General features: G+C 40.7%; 1 protein-coding gene across 13 annotated transcripts in view; it reads right to left on the bottom strand.

Moving 5' to 3' along the window:
- Dyrk1a (dual specificity tyrosine phosphorylation regulated kinase 1A) overlaps positions 1–17,388 on the bottom strand; it is a 135,848-nt gene that overhangs the window by 94,991 nt on the left and 23,469 nt on the right. For 2 of the 13 annotated variants that reach the window (XM_087212235.1, XM_087212240.1), the window contains exon 2: positions 162–264. The exons of the other annotated variants lie outside the window; for them this stretch is intronic. The gene's annotated coding sequence lies outside the window, so the exon portion shown is untranslated. The remainder of the gene's footprint in view (positions 1–161; positions 265–17,388) is intronic. 13 annotated transcript variants of the gene reach the window in all.

Below are 17,388 nucleotides of genomic sequence, written 5' to 3'. Positions count from 1 at the left end.
TTCATCATAAAGGGTTGTAAAAAAATAAAAGTGGAGGTACATGAGAAAAATGTCGGAAGTATGGCAATTATCAAACTATAAAATAAATGAGCTACTGGTCAAAAGCAGCTATCTACAAGAAACTTTAAAATTCAGTAATATTTTATAATTGGAAAACTTACAGCTGAGTATGGTGGCACATGCTTGTAATCCCAGCACTCAGGAAGCTGAGGCAGGAGGACTGCTGAGTTCGAGGCCAGCCTGAACTACATAGTGAGATCCTGTCTTTAAAAAAAAAACAAAAAAACACTTATAAACACCCTATGACTAAGCAAAACTTGTAAGCTGTTCTTTTTGGTCTTTCGTTTCTATTCTGAGAAAGGGGAAAATATGAAATACTGTTTTTAAATAACACTAATAAAAATTTATCTACATAACCTTTGATTCCTAAAACATTTTTACGCTCATTCATGCAGTAACAAATGTATCACTGTGACGAGAAAGCTCAGGGAGCTGAAGTAAACACTCTTTCAACATCACCAGCTCGCTGCGAGGGAGGGTCGATACAGCTCAGGCTTCCTATCGACAACGTCCGCCTATCTGAGTCAGCTCACAATTTTCTGACCACCTCATGAGCAAAAGAATATACATTCTAACAAGTTCCTCCAAAACTTACTTTATTTTCATTACCTAAACTCACATTTTTTTTTTTACTTTTCAGATTTTCTCTTACACAGAAGAGTACACTCTTCATGGTATCCAATACAGATTATTAACCCTGAATCTATTATTTGATGTAGAGCTCTGCAGCTTTCAGAGTCATTGAATACAAATCCATCCTTTGCCAGATGTAGATGGAAACTAAGGTGGAGAACAGTGGTGTCCCTCACTTAGGAAAGTAGTAACACAAATGGTGAAAAGACATGCTTATCAAACCAATGTTACAAGCAAAGTATCATTTTACCTGAGTACTAAATGACTGCACTGCCACACAGGTGTGTAAATGTATGTGTATAATAAGAACATGACCATTTATGTGTAATGAAAATGCACAGGAAAATGTCCAGAAAGAACAGTGAAACTTTAAGAGCAGTGTTTCAGGTCAGAGAAATGGGACTGGCCAGGTAATGAGATAAGAGGCGGGGAGAGGAGGAAAAAAACCACACATACACGGGGTGGTCAAAAATACAGTGAATGTTTACTTTTTAAAAAATGTATTACAGTAAAAGACACATTGCCATTAATCCTTCTCAAAGTAAACCCTCTTCTTTTGGACACACTCCTCTCACCATCCTTGCCACTTTCCAAAGCAGTTCTGAAGTCTTGTGTTTAGTTGCTGGTTCATGGCTGTCTCGATGTCCTGAACGGACTGACTTTGGGAAAAGCTAGAAGTCACATGGAGCCAGACCTGACTTTTAAAAGGTGGATGAAGATACACCATAATGTTTTTGGCAGTATGCCTTTTCATTCAACAGCATTTAGCAGAAGCATTCACTAAATTTTGGATCACATCTCTTATGAAGCTGGGCATGGTACATGCTGGTACATGCCTATAATCCCAGCACTCAGGAGGCTGAGGCAGGAGGATCACTGTGATTTGGAGACCAACCTGGAATACAAAGCTAGCCTGAATTACAACCAAGACCCTGTCTCAAAAAAAAAAAGAGACATTCATAACAGAGGATTTTCCAGAACTGCTTCAGAAAGTGGCAAGAATGATGAGAGAAAGTGTTCTAAGTGAGGGGGAGAATTATGTGGGGAACTAGTGACAATGTAATAAATTTCTACTTTACTGTAACAAATTTTATTTAAATGTTTAATCCCTCCTTGTACATACTGATACACTTCAAAAACTTCAACAAGGAGGGGGCCGGGGATTTAGCTCAGTGGTGCCTACTTGGCAAGGTCCTGAGTATTCCCCAAAAAAGAAAAGAACACTTCAACAAGAAGAGCACGTGTATGCCTAGTGATCCAAATGAGAAAACAATTTTATATTAACTGAACACACAAATAATATCCTTAAAAAGTCAATGATGTCAAGATAACTAGTTTCAAATTTATCATTCATTTCTTCAATAAGTATGTACCAAGCATTGGAGACAGAGGGTGACATTTACTGCCACTATGCCTCCCGTCCTGGACTTCACAGTACACAATGTAGGAGACAGACCAAAAACTGGAGGCAAAACCGACACTAATATGTGACTGCCGACTGTACTAAGGGTATGAGGGAAAGTACAGATGGCCAAAAGACAATATAGCAGCAAGGGTCACCAATTTAGATTTGGGGAAAAGGGAGTTATTGAGTCATTCTATGAATTTATAGTAAGACTGAATTTATATTTTTATATCTATAAAGCTACCTAAGCTTACAATTCTCATTTCTAGACCTACATAATAAGAAAACCCAAATCAATGGGTGGGATTTGGAAGTACAGAGGCTACTCAATCAGGACAACAAAAGACTGAAGGAACGATGGAGCTGACTTCTCCCTACAGCTCAGGACAGGACAAAAGCCAAGAATAAGCACCCTGCAGTGGGTCCCCACGCATCTGCAGAGCTGGGACCTCGAACCACGGCCTTGGCCACCATCCCAACACCAGGTGAGGCAGATTCTATCACTCTGGAGTCCACTCAGGCATCTTGGCCTTTCTGCCCGAAGGCCCACTATAGGCTGAGTATCCCTTTATCCAAAACGTCTGAGACCAGAAGTGATTCTGATCTCGGATGTTAGAATATTTGCACATATACAATGGGATTGTCTTGGGGATGGTACCCAAGTCTAAACACAAAAATTCACTTATGTTTTAGATGTATATTATAAATATACCCTGAAGGTGACTTTACAGCATTTATAATAATTATGTGCTTGAAACAGTTTGTGCACATTCAACCATCAAATTTGTGGCATATCAGCACTCAAATTAGTTTCAGATTTTAGAGCATTTTGGACTTCAGACTTTTGGATTAACAATCCCTAGCCTGTACTTTAAAATCTGCTCACTCCGCTGAGATCCCACCCCCCTCAGATTCTATATTCTCTGAGAAGAGTCATGCCATAACAGCAAAACTGTATTTTGGAATCTTGAAGCTGGACACTTCTTTATATTGAGCCCTTCTGAGTTCTCACATTCCAATTCACAATCTCAGCCCAATCCTGCTCAACAGGCAAGCACCTACAAAGGAGCTATCTATCCAACAGGCAGATAATAAGCCTCAACTACCCCGTTTCTAACTTTAAGAACATAATTAGTTTTGATTCCCTCTCCCACTGTAAACAACCATGAAGCTGAACAAAATATTTAAGGCAAACATTTTCCTTTCTTTTGGGGGGGGGCGGTACTGGGGATCGAACTCGGGTTCTTGCGCTTGCGCAGCAGGTGGTGAAACCACTGAGCTAAATCCCCGGCCCAAGGCAAACATTTTCCAACAATGAACAAATGGAAGCACAAGAATGTGATCCCTGAAGGATCCCCACCCTGGTTCTCTAGGGACAATTTCTCAATATGGGGGAGGAAACTGGAGTCCAAACCAAGCACAGCAGTCCTGCTGAGGTGTGAAGGTAAAGAGCCGAGTCCTAGACAGCTAACACAGCTAGTCTCTGGGGAGTCAAGGCACTCATGAAAAGAGAACTATGTGGACAAGGGTCTCCAGAAGTCTGTGCAGAGAACCCCTGAGGACTAAAATTCATCCGCCAGGATAAGACCACCTGAAACTCAGCAGAGCAACTGCTCAGGAGACTGAAAGCAAAACAAAACTGATAGAGAATGAAGAGGCCTGGGGAATGTTGGAGCCCCTTTCTAGCCACAGTGCATAAATCTCACGAATACTTAAGGATGCTTAAATTTGTGTGTCAACCTGACTGGCCCGTGGAGGGCCCAGACTTCTGGTCAAGCATTATCCTGGGTGTCTTTGTCCTGGGAATGCTCAGCTTCCATAACATGAGCCCATTCCTTAGTTCTGTGTCTCTGGAGAATGCTGACTAATACACACCTCCTTAACGTTCCCTTCCCTTTTCAGGACTAAACTCGGGCAAGACCCACAAGGTGACCCAGTGTGGAGGTCATGCCCAACCAAATTAGGGAGAGCCAGGGGTCACCTTGAGCTTTTCAAAGATCTTCACTCAAAGTATAAAACCATGCCTATTCTCCACCGCCTGCCTCGAAAGCGCAAGGTCCCGACAAAACCATGCCTATACAAATTCAAAGAAGTCCAAAGAGACTTCTAGAACAAAAACTAACACTCCTAGAGGGAAAAAAAAATAATATATTCAATAAATAATTAGTAGGGAAGCAAACAAAGAAAACTTTTATCTAGTCAACCTCAGTATGGCTATTAAATTTAGTTAGACAAAAGACTTTAAAATCAGCTATTGTACAATCAAAGAAACTATGCTCACAATCTTAGAGGAACATATCTTTAATATGTGAACAGACTGGGTACTTTTGCAGAAAAATGAAAACTACAAAAAAGGAAAAAAATTCTAAAACTGTAAAATGTAACGCCCAAAATGAAAAATGCACTTGATGAATTGATAAGCACATTGAAGATAAAAACAGTATCAGCAAACTTGAAAAAGAACAGAAATTATCCAATCTAAAGACAGGAAAAAAAAAAAAAGGAGAGACCCTGACAGACCTGGGGCAGAGAATCAGAACTTTCTAACACACATGCAAATGAAATCAAAGAAAAAGAAAGTAACAAAGGGGCAGAAAAATATTTAGAGATTATGGCTAAGAGACTCTCAAATTATAGCCACAGCCAGGCATATCACAGACAGTTTACAATCAAAGATATACAGGAAATCTCGAAAGCTGACAAAGACAAAAAAGACATCATATAAGCATAGTAACTATCAGTGACATCACACGGCAATGGAAGCAAGGACAGCAAACATCACTATTAAAATGACTGAAAAACAAGAACAAAAGTCAATCCAGAACCCTATAACTAGTGAAAATAATCTTCAAACACAAGGTTGAAATAAGACACTTGCAGATAAAAAAAACTGTTAAAAGAAAAGGAAACTGGCCGGGGATTTTAGCTCAGTGGTTTCGCCGCCCGCTGCACAAACGCAAGGACCCGAGTTCAATCCCCAGCACCAAAAAATAAAAAATTAAAAAATTAAAAAAATAAAATAAAATAGAAAGAAAAGGAAACTGAAAAAAGTATCTGCCAACAAACCTACACTATAAGAAGTACTAAAGAATATTCTTCAAACAGAAGGGACGACTCAGATGGAATTCAAATCTACACAGAGAAATAAAGACAGCCAGAAACTGTAAATGAATGGGCAAATTTTCATATTTATCTTCTATTAATTTCATTAAAAGACAACTGGCAGTTTAAAACAAAAATAAGGGCTGGGGATTTAGCTCAGTGGTTCCGCCGCCTGCTCCACAAGCACAAGGACCCGAGTTCGATCCTCAGTACCAAAAATAAAGAAAGAAAGAAATAGATTTCCTTTAAAAACAGGTGCAGGCAAAAGTAAAGGCTGGTGTTTATAATGTATGAGTAGGAGTCAAACACATGGCACCAGTGCACAAAGGGAGGGACCAGAGCCAGTACTGCTCCTGGCCGTCACATCGGGGAGTGGGCAATGGGAAGCAAAAACCAGCCACTGCGAAGTGAGCCTCTATATATTTGAAAACAAATGTGTACAGTCCTCAAAATACAGAATGCTTTCTCAAGATCATGAAAAGTTCACACACAATAATCGGAAAACACAAAGAAATCCTCCATCACAAAAGATTTCACAGATAAATTTCACAACCAAGAAAGTAGAAATGACAACTATTTGAGACGAACTTCAAAATATGCATCTTTGGATGCTCAGAGAAATAAAATACACATATACCTATTTGTCTTCTTGACTACAAAAACCCTTGACTGGCACCTTCTAATCTAAGTGTGTACATCTTTTCAACACCACTGAGTATATGCGTCTATGTTATTCAAAATGAGCTATTAGACCAGCCCAAAATTAGTTACTTAAAATATAGCATAAAGGGCTAGGGATTTATAGCTCAGTGGTGCCACCGCCTCCTCGCAAGTGCAACGTCCCAAGTTTGATTCCCAGTACCAAAAACAAAAAAACAAAAAAAAATACAGCATAAAAAACGCAGTCCAACTATGCCAACATTTTTTCAACTATGATTCAATCACATACACATCTCCAGAAGAAGTGTAATCATAGTATGTTTTTTCACTCTTCAGTAATCTTTTCCTTTTAGGTCATTAAAATCCTAGATTTCTAAAACAAATTCCAATAATTTGTATCTCTTCCATAAATTTAGATTTTGGTGTTTGATGAAAATTACCACTGTCAGTTTAAGCCATGTCTAAAAGAATAGCAACTTCCATTATTCAGAGAAAAGTAGCTCAAATCTATTATTACAAATAATATGTAAGATGATGAAATTTGGGAAGCTACCTTCCAATTTGGCTAATATTGCAAAAATTATAAAATATAGGGCCGAGGATCTAGCTCAGTGGTTCCGCCACCTGCCTCGCAAGTGCAAGGTCCTGAGTTTAATCCCTGGTACCAAAAAACAAAACAAAACAAAAAAAATATAAAATATATTATCAATTCTTATTGTAACTGGGAAGTATACTTATACAGAAAAGTTATTATTTCAAAAGCAACCTTCTTGCTCTTCCAAATAACTTACAGGAGTGTGATAAATTGAAAAATGTCCCCCAAAAAGATTTTAGATCCACATTTTAGTCTCTGGAGCTTATCTGGAAAATGGCTCTTAGTAGATGTGATTAAGTTGAGTATCTTCAGATGTGGTTATCTTGTATTAATCATTCACAGAGCACACTAAATGCCAACTCGAGTGACCTTGGAGTGACAGAGGGAAACCTGACACAGACAGGGGAGATGGCAGCACAACCACGAGGGAAGGGACTGGAGCGACAACGCCAAGTCCAGGACTGCGGGCAACCACCCACAGCTGGACAAGCCAAGGAACAGACTGTCAACCTGTGGCTTCCTGAAGATGCACCGCCCTGACCCTGGAGACTCCTTGATTCAGGAATAGCGATACTGATTTTGAACTTTTAGCCTCCAGTACCATGAAAACAAACTTCTGATGTTTTTAAGTCACTAAGTTCGTGGTAATTTGTTATAGCAGCTACAAGAAACTAATACAAAGCTAATAAAAACATTTTCAAATTTTCTTAAAATATATCCATCCCACTGTCACCTATGAAAAATGTTCCAATCTGTAGTCTCATTCTTAGATGATTCACATTCCTAAACAGAAAACTCTGCTTAATGTCTGTATCTTATTTGGAATGATCTGCAATCTTATTTCTACTTTTTGCTGACTCCCTTCAAGCTTTTAAAAGACAGAACCAGTAAAAGACTCATAAAATCCCTACCACTGTCATGCTCAGTAAAACCTGAGCTACCCAATCTCAGTCTCATTCAAGAAAGTTTTCACATATTCTATTATGAATAGCAAATGTTAAAATGCCAAACCAAGACTGTCAGCAATGTGAAGGCACAAACTGTACTTGTCTTTGACTTCACTACTTCATCTCTAACAATATTTGTCAAAGAAATCAACCTTTCTATTTCCTGTAAAGATCCCTTACTACCAACTGCTGCAGGGTTTCCACACTGCTCTTCTCCCTGCCTATACCCTCCAGCTTGATAATGAACCCATAGATCTCTATCCCTAATGTCAGAATAGGTTAGCTGCAATCACATCCTTGTCAAAATCAAGCCAAACCTAACATGTAGAAAAGGGAGGAAGAGTCTGCTGAGGCTTCAGAAGCAATTTCACCAGAAAAAGCTACTTAATTTGAGTATTTACACACAATCTAGATTTGGGCCCACCATTACCACCTGCATCCAGACTCTAGAAATACTATGTTCTTTCCACTAAAGGATTCAATTCACACAATTCACAGGACTACTGGGATTAATTAAAGTGACAGGCATAAAGTACCTGGTGCATCATTTGCATAACCAATTAGTTTGCTTTCCATCAATTTTGGGAAGGGGTTGTATCCTAAACCTATGCAAGTTTCTCCATCATTTTACAGCTTACCAGGGGCTGGCAAGGGCTCTACAGAAAGAGGAGAGAACAGTTCTCCTAGTCCCTGACAGAGACTGTACCTGAGAGGTAAAAAGAAAAGAAAGGAAATCTCCTATCTCAAGCTGTGCTCTTCACAAAGGATCACCTCACATGGCCTCTCCTCTCTCTCTGAACTTGCACATAATATTCAGAACCTGACTTGTTCTAGGATTCATTCTTAAAAAGAAAACGATTGCTAGAGCGTTCTCATGACCTGTTTCTAAGTGTTCTCTTCTCTACCGGACTGTAACTCCCTCCTGCGCAGACTTGTTCAGCTTGGTCTGCACAAAGCCCTGAGTCTTCCACATGGATGACCTCAAAATGTACTTCATGGAAAGCACCAAGTTGATGCCTGCTATCTTTCAAATCATGTAAAAATAAATCTATAAATAATTTGGTTTGTCATGCTATTTGATAGTTAAAATAGGCACTTAGTATCTTTAGTCCCTGCTAAATTATGCAAAATCAAGAAGTCTGTATTTCTACCAGTTGTTTCCCAAATTATTTCTAGACGGGAATAATAGTGTTTACTTTTGATGTCTATTGTACAAATCAGCACAAAACTAGGCACAGACTTGACTTACAATGTCATGTCACATTTTTATGGTACCTTTAGTTTATCAAACAATTTCAAAATACAACTCTTCATGGTCTCCGAACCCCGTAGTCAGCAGGTATAATTATGCACTTTCACATATGAGGTAACTGGGGTGTAAGATTATCTAAGTAAGTGGTTCTTCCTGTACCACTGACAGCTGCGGCAGAATCACCCTGAGGGGTTTGTTAAAAATTCAGATGCAGAGACATAACCATCAGAATCTCCAGAGGGTAGGGCTTAAACTACAGGTTGAACAAGGACCCCAGGCAATTCTGACACATGGTCAAATTTGGGATTTACAATAAGAATCCAGAGCCCTAGAAGCCTGGTGATATTTAAGAAAGAATTTTATTGAACTAGAGCAATGAGGGAAAAATGAGGTTAACCCTCTGAAAAAGAGAGATACAGCCTGCGACTAAGCATATACCTAAATGTACCGAAGAATACAGTGAGTATAGCAAAGTTGTAATTATGACTCTTTACCTAGTTTACACGTTGAGGAGACAAAGGCATAATCAGTTAGGGCTGGTTAGTTTTGTTTCTCATTAATTTCAAAACTTGTCTTTCAATATACTGTCCTTAATGTTTTTACCTATCACTTGCCAAAATAATGTACTATCTCTTTGTATCAACTATATAATTTTTGCTAAGCAACTGTTAAGCAAAAAGCTTTGCTCAAAAGTGTACTAAGAAACTATGTACTTGTGGCAGAGAAACTAGTTATCTTCTTCCACAGTGGCAGTGGTCAAGGACACTACTGCCCAACTAAGTTGAACTTCCCAGACTCCCCTGCAACGGGATATGGCCATGTAAATAAGGTCTCATGGACAGAATGCAAAAAGTGCAGCTTGCGGGCCGCAGGACCCTAAGTGAGCACTTCTCTGTCTCTTTGCTTTCCTGTATACTGGTGCAAGGGCAACACAGACAAGGCCCACACCCCAGGATATAGAAGAGTAAGACAGGGAAAAAAGAAGTCTTTCCAAATGGCCCAGTGATATAGTCACCACCAACAACCTGGGCACTTCAGCAACCCGAGACAATTCTATACTCTTAGAGCCATGGCATCTATCACAGAGACTTGTTTGCCCTGACACACTACCATCTCCATGCTGCATGGAACTAATTCTCACAACTCCATCAGGTGAGTGCATCTCTAGTGTGGTCACAAAACTTGAGTGCTGAAGAGCACTCCAAAACAACATCTGCCAGCAGGCATGGTGGCGCACACCTGTAATCCCAGGAATCCCACTGGGGCAGGAGGATCAGTGAGTTCAAGGCCAGCCTGGGCTACAAAGTAAGTTGCCACCCTGGACTACACAGCAAGACCTTGTCAAAAAAAAAGAAGAACATCTACCAAATTCTTGAAGTTTATCTAGAGAAGGACACTGAAGTCCAGGGAGACTTTAAAACATGGTAAGTAGGAAGAACACTGGACTACAGGTGACTTAACTTTCGAGTTCACCTTTCTCTTCAAGGTGATGCTACAAACTAGATTCCTGAAACTGCAGAAGAGAATTACATTTTCAAAAAATAACCTTTGAATCAACCTCACTCACTGACTCAGCAAATAATGTACTCCAGCACCTGTCAGTTGCCAAGCAATGCATTTTCAGGTACATGGAGACTTTCAGAGGCTTTGTTTCTCAGCTGTACTTACTAGGTTTGAACTCTCCTGAGCCTGGACATACGATACAGAAAACCAAACACAAAGAAGTTGACATTACCATAGAGGGTCTAAAAACTAAGTCACAACTTGGCAGTTTTCTTTACAGATGGTAACATATTAGTAACTCCTCTTCTATTTTTCCCCTTCAATAACCCCAACTAACAAAAAATATTTCCACTTGTATCCCAAGCAAAGCAAAGAAAGAAAGCAGCAAACTGAGGTAAGTATTCCTCCCTAAAGGCCCAGGGCACTGAGGCCCCTCTGCCACCCCTTCCCTGGCCTGCACGAGAGGAGACTAATGCACGGGACACGCCACTTCCAGCAGAGACAGGAGAGACACAGGTCTCCAAGATGACACCTCCTGTGTTTCCCGGAGGCACACAAGGGACCCTTGGCAGGCTGCAGAACATTTTATTAAAAATAAAAGGTTTCCAAATTCCTTGGATTCAAAGTCCCATACAGTAAATGCTTTCACCCCTCTAGATGTTCTTTAAAAGGAAGCTCCATATAATGTAATTAAAATGTTAGTATGAAAACCAAATAGTATCAAAATCACAAACTACAGTTTCAGAAGGCTGGCGGGAGGTGGCACAGGTGGTATTCGGCAGGTACAATCTCAGAATTATAATGTCTTATAAGGCGATGTTTCTCAAGCTTTTCATTATCTCCATCTCAGAAGAAAAATGTATACTTAATTTCATAAATTAATTTAAAATTCTCCTTAGAGAAACTAAGTCATAAGGAAAAAAATTGTCAGGTAGGGTTGAATTTTGGAGGGCCACAAACCATTGTAATATTTAAGATTTTTCTATTCCCATTCCCAAGAATTTCTGCCCCCTTGGGAAGTGACACCATCCGCACTGAGAATCAGTGTTGTAGAGTCTAAAATCAAAATTCTCAAACTTGACGTCACCAAAACTAAGACACTCAGGTATCTTTAAACTCAAGAATCTGCATTTCTTAATAACCTTTACAAAGGTACCTGATGAATGCTGAGTCACAATATGCCCAAAAATACTGACACGACTGCACCAAAGCCTAGTGACAGTGTGACCACGTCTCAAGCTGGAGTGAAGACAACAGTTGGCTAAAGGAGTGGAGCTCTGCACCGCCCAGGGCCCAGGGAAGGAGGAGTCTGCCGGGCTGCAGGGGCTGTGGGAGGGCTCTGAGTTGTACTGGCTCCTACAGAAGGGCTGGGGTCTGCCTTCTTGCCCTGCACAAAGGACAGGCAGAGCACACTGCAGAAATTCCGGAGATGTTAATATGTCTCACAGAAGTACATATTCAGGGTTTTATCCAGTATTTTGGTACTTTAACCTAGGTGCAACTGGCTAAGTATCTCATAAGACACTATCTCTTCTTGCCATCCCAAAATCTGTTTATGAACCCTATCAAAATACAAATGCAGTTTAAGTAAATACGAAAAATTGTATTACTGTTATACAGCTACTTCAAAGTAAAAAGGCAATTAATTACGTCAGCACAGTATAAAATGGTCAGTAAAAACAAAAAAGTCACCTTTTGTCCATTTTCTCCTTCAGGAAGATACTTGGTGTGTGGTGGAAGTGTTCCTTGGTACCCAAATAAGCCACCCTTGCCCGAGTCCCCACCTTGTACAGCCCCTACCTCTTAAGTCCAGGCTCGCCTGTAACGTACTTCTGGCCCAGACTCCAATGAAAGTGACAATGTGCCAGTCCAGGAATAAGCCGTGAGAAGTCTGGCGACTTCAGTTTTCGGCACCTCTGGAAACAAGTCACCCTGCAGGAAGCCCCACCGCCTAAGACCAGGCTCTGAAGAAGCCCAAGCCGGCGAGGTGAAACGTCACAATGGAGGAAAGTGCCCAGGCCCCACCCTATGAGGACCTACTCATCTTGGAATGTCCAGTGGTACCAGCGGCACTCAACCACGTGGAGTGGAGACCAGCTCTGCACAACCGGAGCACTGTAGCCACGAAATAAACATGCTGTTTGAAGCCACTGAACACTGCTCGGTTTGTTAAGCAGCAGTAGCTAACCTCAACATTTTATATGCCCACAAACTGGAGAGAAATCACAATGAACCTGTTTGAACAACGTTCTAAAGCAAACATTCTGCCTCTTCTTGAATAATCTGTCCTCTTGAATTTGAAGAGTGGCTGGTAAATACTAAAATCTTACATTTTATCAGTATACTTCTTCAATAAGCAACTCAGAAGTCCTTCCAGATGGTTAGTATTGGGGAGAAAGAAGGGGTTCAAGATCCAGGCTACAGATCTATGCACATCGACAACAAACCTTAAACTTTCATAAAAATTTTCCCATGAATGACCTCAGAGTATGTCCTCCCAACTAAAACTACATGATGATGTTATTGGGTTTTTTTGTTGTTTTGTTTTTGAGACAGGCTCTCCCTATGTAGTCCAGGCTGGCCTCAAACTCACGGTGATCTTCCTGCCTCAGCCTCTTGAGTGCTGGGATTATGGGCATGTGCCATCACCCCGGCCCATAGTGAATTTTACGAAGCTGGTTTGTACTCTTATATACAGACAGTAATAAGTAATGGAATGTACTGTTGCCTGTTAGTAAATTAAATCACTGGTTATCTTTACTAACACATTCACTTGCTGAAAACACGCATTACACTTACTACGTACCAGGCACCCAGGACACCCAGAGCAGCTCAGCCTAGCAAAGGCCCTGTGATGTTCTTGCCATATAGCCTGAATGTCGTCCCCAAATCCATGTCCTGGAAACTTTAATCCCCACTGCGACAGCATGGGAGGCAGGGCCTTTTGGAGTGTTCAAGTCCTAAGGAACCCACCCTCCCAAACAGACTGATGTCCTTACAATAAATCGACGTTGCAGAGGGGACTAGCCTCTTACCCTTCTCCTGTCTTCTGAGGATAGTGTTCCTCCCCTCTGTCAGATGCATTCAAGATGCTACCTTAGAAAAGACTGAACCTCCTCCCCAGACAATGAACCAGCCACTACTTTATCTTGGACTCCCCAGTCTCAAGAACTGTGAAATTGAGGGCCGAGGATTTAGCTCAGTGGTGCCACTGCCTGCCTCGAAAGCGCAAGGTCCCAAGTTTGATCCCCAGTACCAAAAAAAAGACAACTGTGAAGTCGAGTACAGTGGTACATGCCTGTAATCCCAGCACTTGGGAGGCTGAAGCAGGAGGATCACTACAAGATGGAGACCCTGGGCTACATAGTGAGTTCAAAACCAGCCTGAACTATAAGATCGTATCTCCAAACAAAATCAGAGCTGTAAACAATAAATTTCCGTTCTTTATAAATTACTCAGTCTGTGGTGCTCTGTTATGGTACTACAAACAAAGACAGACCTGAGTATTGGCATCTCCTCCAAAATGTACATATATGCTAGAATCTGACAGTATGAAGAGGTGGGGCCTCTGGGGAAGTGATGAAGTGAACAGGATTCATCCTTTTTCTTTTTTGGTACTGGGGATCAAAGGGATTAATCTTTTATTTAAAAAAGGAAGGGATGTTTGATCCCCGGTACCAGAAAAACAAATGCAAAGGAAGGGGCAGCCTTTCCCTCCTGCCATGCGAGGCTATCTATGGCAAGAAGCGCCCACAAAGCAGAGGAAAAGCCTGCACAAACGCTGCTTCGCTGAAGCTGCTCATGCCTTGGTTTCAGCATTTCTAGCCTTCAGAATTGTTGGGGAAAAAATTCTATTATTCATAAAGTACCTGTACTTTGTCATAATCAAGACAAATGAACCAAGAAGGCCCCAAATATAAGTAATATTTATACATATAATTTTATACATGTACATATAACACAAAGCAAGGAGAACACAAGACAGAAACTAAAGAAAACAGGAAATGTTTGGGTTATTTTAAACCCCTACCCTGCCTCCTTCCAGGACAACTAGGAAAAACTACAGGAGATGACATCTGAGAGGAGTAACTAAGGTTAGCGAAGGCTTCCCCTCAAACCAATCCTACCAGCGTCAAAACGTAAGCATTTCAATATGGGCATGCAGCACGGCAGCATGCACCTTTAATCCCAGCACGCCAGGAAACTGAGGCAGGAGGACTAAAGTTCAAATCCAACCTGGGGTATTAATTTAACAACTTAGCAAGACCCTGTCTTAAAATTTAAAAATAAAGGACTGGGATGCAGCTCATAGCGAAGGTCATGGGTTCCATCCCCAGTACCACACCAATCAATCAATCAACTTATGTATTATAGTTTCTACTTTACTCCTGCATCCATCTCTCCTATCTGCAACAACCTGTAACATACAACACAACAGGCACACAGACATTTGCTAAAACTAATCATCTACACCTATATAATCTTGGACAATTTATACAACATCATTTAAGAAAGATGAGTAACAGCTTACCATGTCACTTTAATGATGATAATAAAAGTTGGAAAATGAGGAAAGGCATGATGCATCAAGCATCTACTATATGCCAGGCTCTGTGCCACACAGAAAACACTATAAAAGGAGACACAATATGCTCAAGGGAAAGTTAAGAGGAAATTGGCCAAATTGCTTAATGCATGAGGGAAAATTAAGCTACTCCTAACAGCTCTGGAAGTGTGGGACTATGCTAAGACAGCAGAAAAAGGGACTGGAAAGACAAACTGGAGGCAAGATTACATAGAGAACCTGAGCACCTTAATAAAGGCTGTTTCTATTCCATGGAAACAAGAATTATGGAAGATTATAGTCTACAGAATAGCACAGCCAGGGTGGGGGCAGGTATCAGAGAAGGGGTTAAGAATGACCAGGGAAAGCCAGGTTCCGTGGCAAGTGCCTGTAATCCCAGCACTTGGGAGGCTGAGGCAGGAAGACTGCTTTGAGTTCAAGGCCAGCCTGAGCTACACAATGAGTTCAAGGCAACCTGGACTACACAGCAAGACCTTGTCTCAAAAAACCAAAAACTAAAAAAGAATGACAAGGGAAAAAAAAAATGAAGACTGGTATGAAGAGGGAATATTAAAGTTTCAACAAGTACACATTAACATACCGAATAATCCAGCCATTTACCTCTGTTCATGCACAAAAATACACAGAAAAAATTTTTAAATAGTTAAAAAAATAAGAAAACAAGAAAGGAGACAGTGATGGGCAGACAATTTTCTGGACAATGGAAAAAGACAGCACAGTGGTGGCAAACTTCGGGAGAAGCACGGAATCCAGGGAGAGTGTGCGCAGCTGCAGAGGACCAGGGAAGGGCTGCGAGCCAGACCTGTAAGGGCCCCGGAGGTGGGGCTCCGGACACACTCGCGCCCGCTCCGCTGAGGACCTGGGACATCCCCACACCTGCCCTGCAGCAGCAGGCACAGTCAATGATCAGTCGTGGCTTCTAAATGCCATTCTCCATTTAAAAGAACAAAGGCACTGGGCAAAGACAGTGAATGCATAATCGATGAAAGAAAAACTTAACAAATTAGACACCATCAAAATTCAACCAACGGGGCCTGGGATTTAGCTCAGTGGTTTCGCCGCCTGCTGCGCAAGCGCAAGGACCTGAATTCGATCTCCAGTACCAAAAAAAAAAAAAATTCAACCAACGGGGTGGGGGTGATAGAAGGAAAAAAATGCAAAGAAATCTTTTATACATAACAGGGGAAGAGGGGTTGGAGGAGAGGGAATGAGAAAAAAAGAATTAAGATATGTCATGTAGAGGTACAAATTCTCTATGGCGAATGTTATCATTGTGTGTATCTAAAATGTACCAATAAAATTAACTTTTAAAAAAATTCAACACCAGCATTCCTAAGATGCATAACCTGCATCTAATATGTGGAAATACTAAATGTACAGTGAGTGTGACTATAAAATAACTTGCCTAAATTCATCAAAAAATCAACATCACAAAAGAAACTGTTCTAGATCCGAGACAGCCGAAAAACACATGACAACCAAGTATGTAAGTGATCTCAGAATGCATCTTTTCTCTAGGAAGAACACTATTGGGGCAAGGTATAGAAACAGGAGACTTTAGGACTAAATGGCAGTGATGTGTGAATGTTTCACTGCTAACTTCCATGGTTGTGTTGCTGTTATTCTAAAGAATGTCCTTATTTGTAGGAAATAATTCACATTATCATGCAAAACAGTAAAGATGTCATATCAACAACTTTCATATGGTGTAGGTAATCAGTTGTATATACCACACCTACAAATTCTGTAAGTTTCAATAAAATAAAATACAGTAAGATCCCCAATTGTAACCCAAACCCCATAGAGACTGGCAAACACCCTAGTGGCCTATTTTTTGTGGAAAGGTGAACATAGAGGCTTTGTATTTAGAGATATGAAGTATGATCAACAATAACAGTGTATGCTTGAATTTTTATTATAGTAAAAGACACATTGCCATAAATCTCTCCCAAAATACTTCCCTCACTCTGAACACATCTATCCCACTATTCTTGCTGTTTTCTGAAGTAGCTCTAGAAATCTTTCATGTCTTTAGTTGCACTGCTGCAGCTGTGTCAATGTCCTGAATCAATTCAAAAGGTTTACCTTTCAAGATCATTTTGACTTTGGGGAAAGACAGAAGTTACCAGTGCCAGATCCAGTGAATGAGGTGGACAAGGACACACCACAGTACTTCTACAGCAGCAGCATTCACCTTATTTTTATCACAATTCATAAAGGCTCTCATGGAGGAAGACTTCCAAAACTGCTTCAGAAAGTGGCAAGAATGATGGGGTAAGTGTGTTTATAGAGAGGGACAGTATTTAAAGGGGATCAGTAGCAATGTGTCTTGTACTGTAATAAATTTACTTAAGCATTCACTGTATGCTTTGATTCCACCTCATAATAAGCACAAGAGAAAACAGGTTTACAGGACAAGACTAGAAATAGAGTCGGTCATTAAACACAGCTGTGCACTCCAGCCTCTGCACCCAAGAGTTCAGCCTGCAGAACATCATCGACAGGCTCACACATTCCAACTCCCCAAGGCATAAGATTTGTAATTTCAACCTGAAACATTAAAAGCCCTGCATTAGAGCTGGGGATGTAACTCAGTAGTGTAGCAGCTGCCCCTCATGCACAAGGCCCAGGGACTGCCAAAATTAA

Source organism: Heterocephalus glaber, unplaced genomic scaffold (genome assembly GCF_053883595.1).
Source record: "Heterocephalus glaber isolate CG9 unplaced genomic scaffold, H.glaber_assembly_v1.0 deba00000122, whole genome shotgun sequence".
NCBI classification, from domain to species: domain Eukaryota; kingdom Metazoa; phylum Chordata; class Mammalia; order Rodentia; family Bathyergidae; genus Heterocephalus; species Heterocephalus glaber.
Note: the sequence above shows the minus strand (reverse complement) of the source record. Positions and strands in the feature narration are given on the sequence as shown.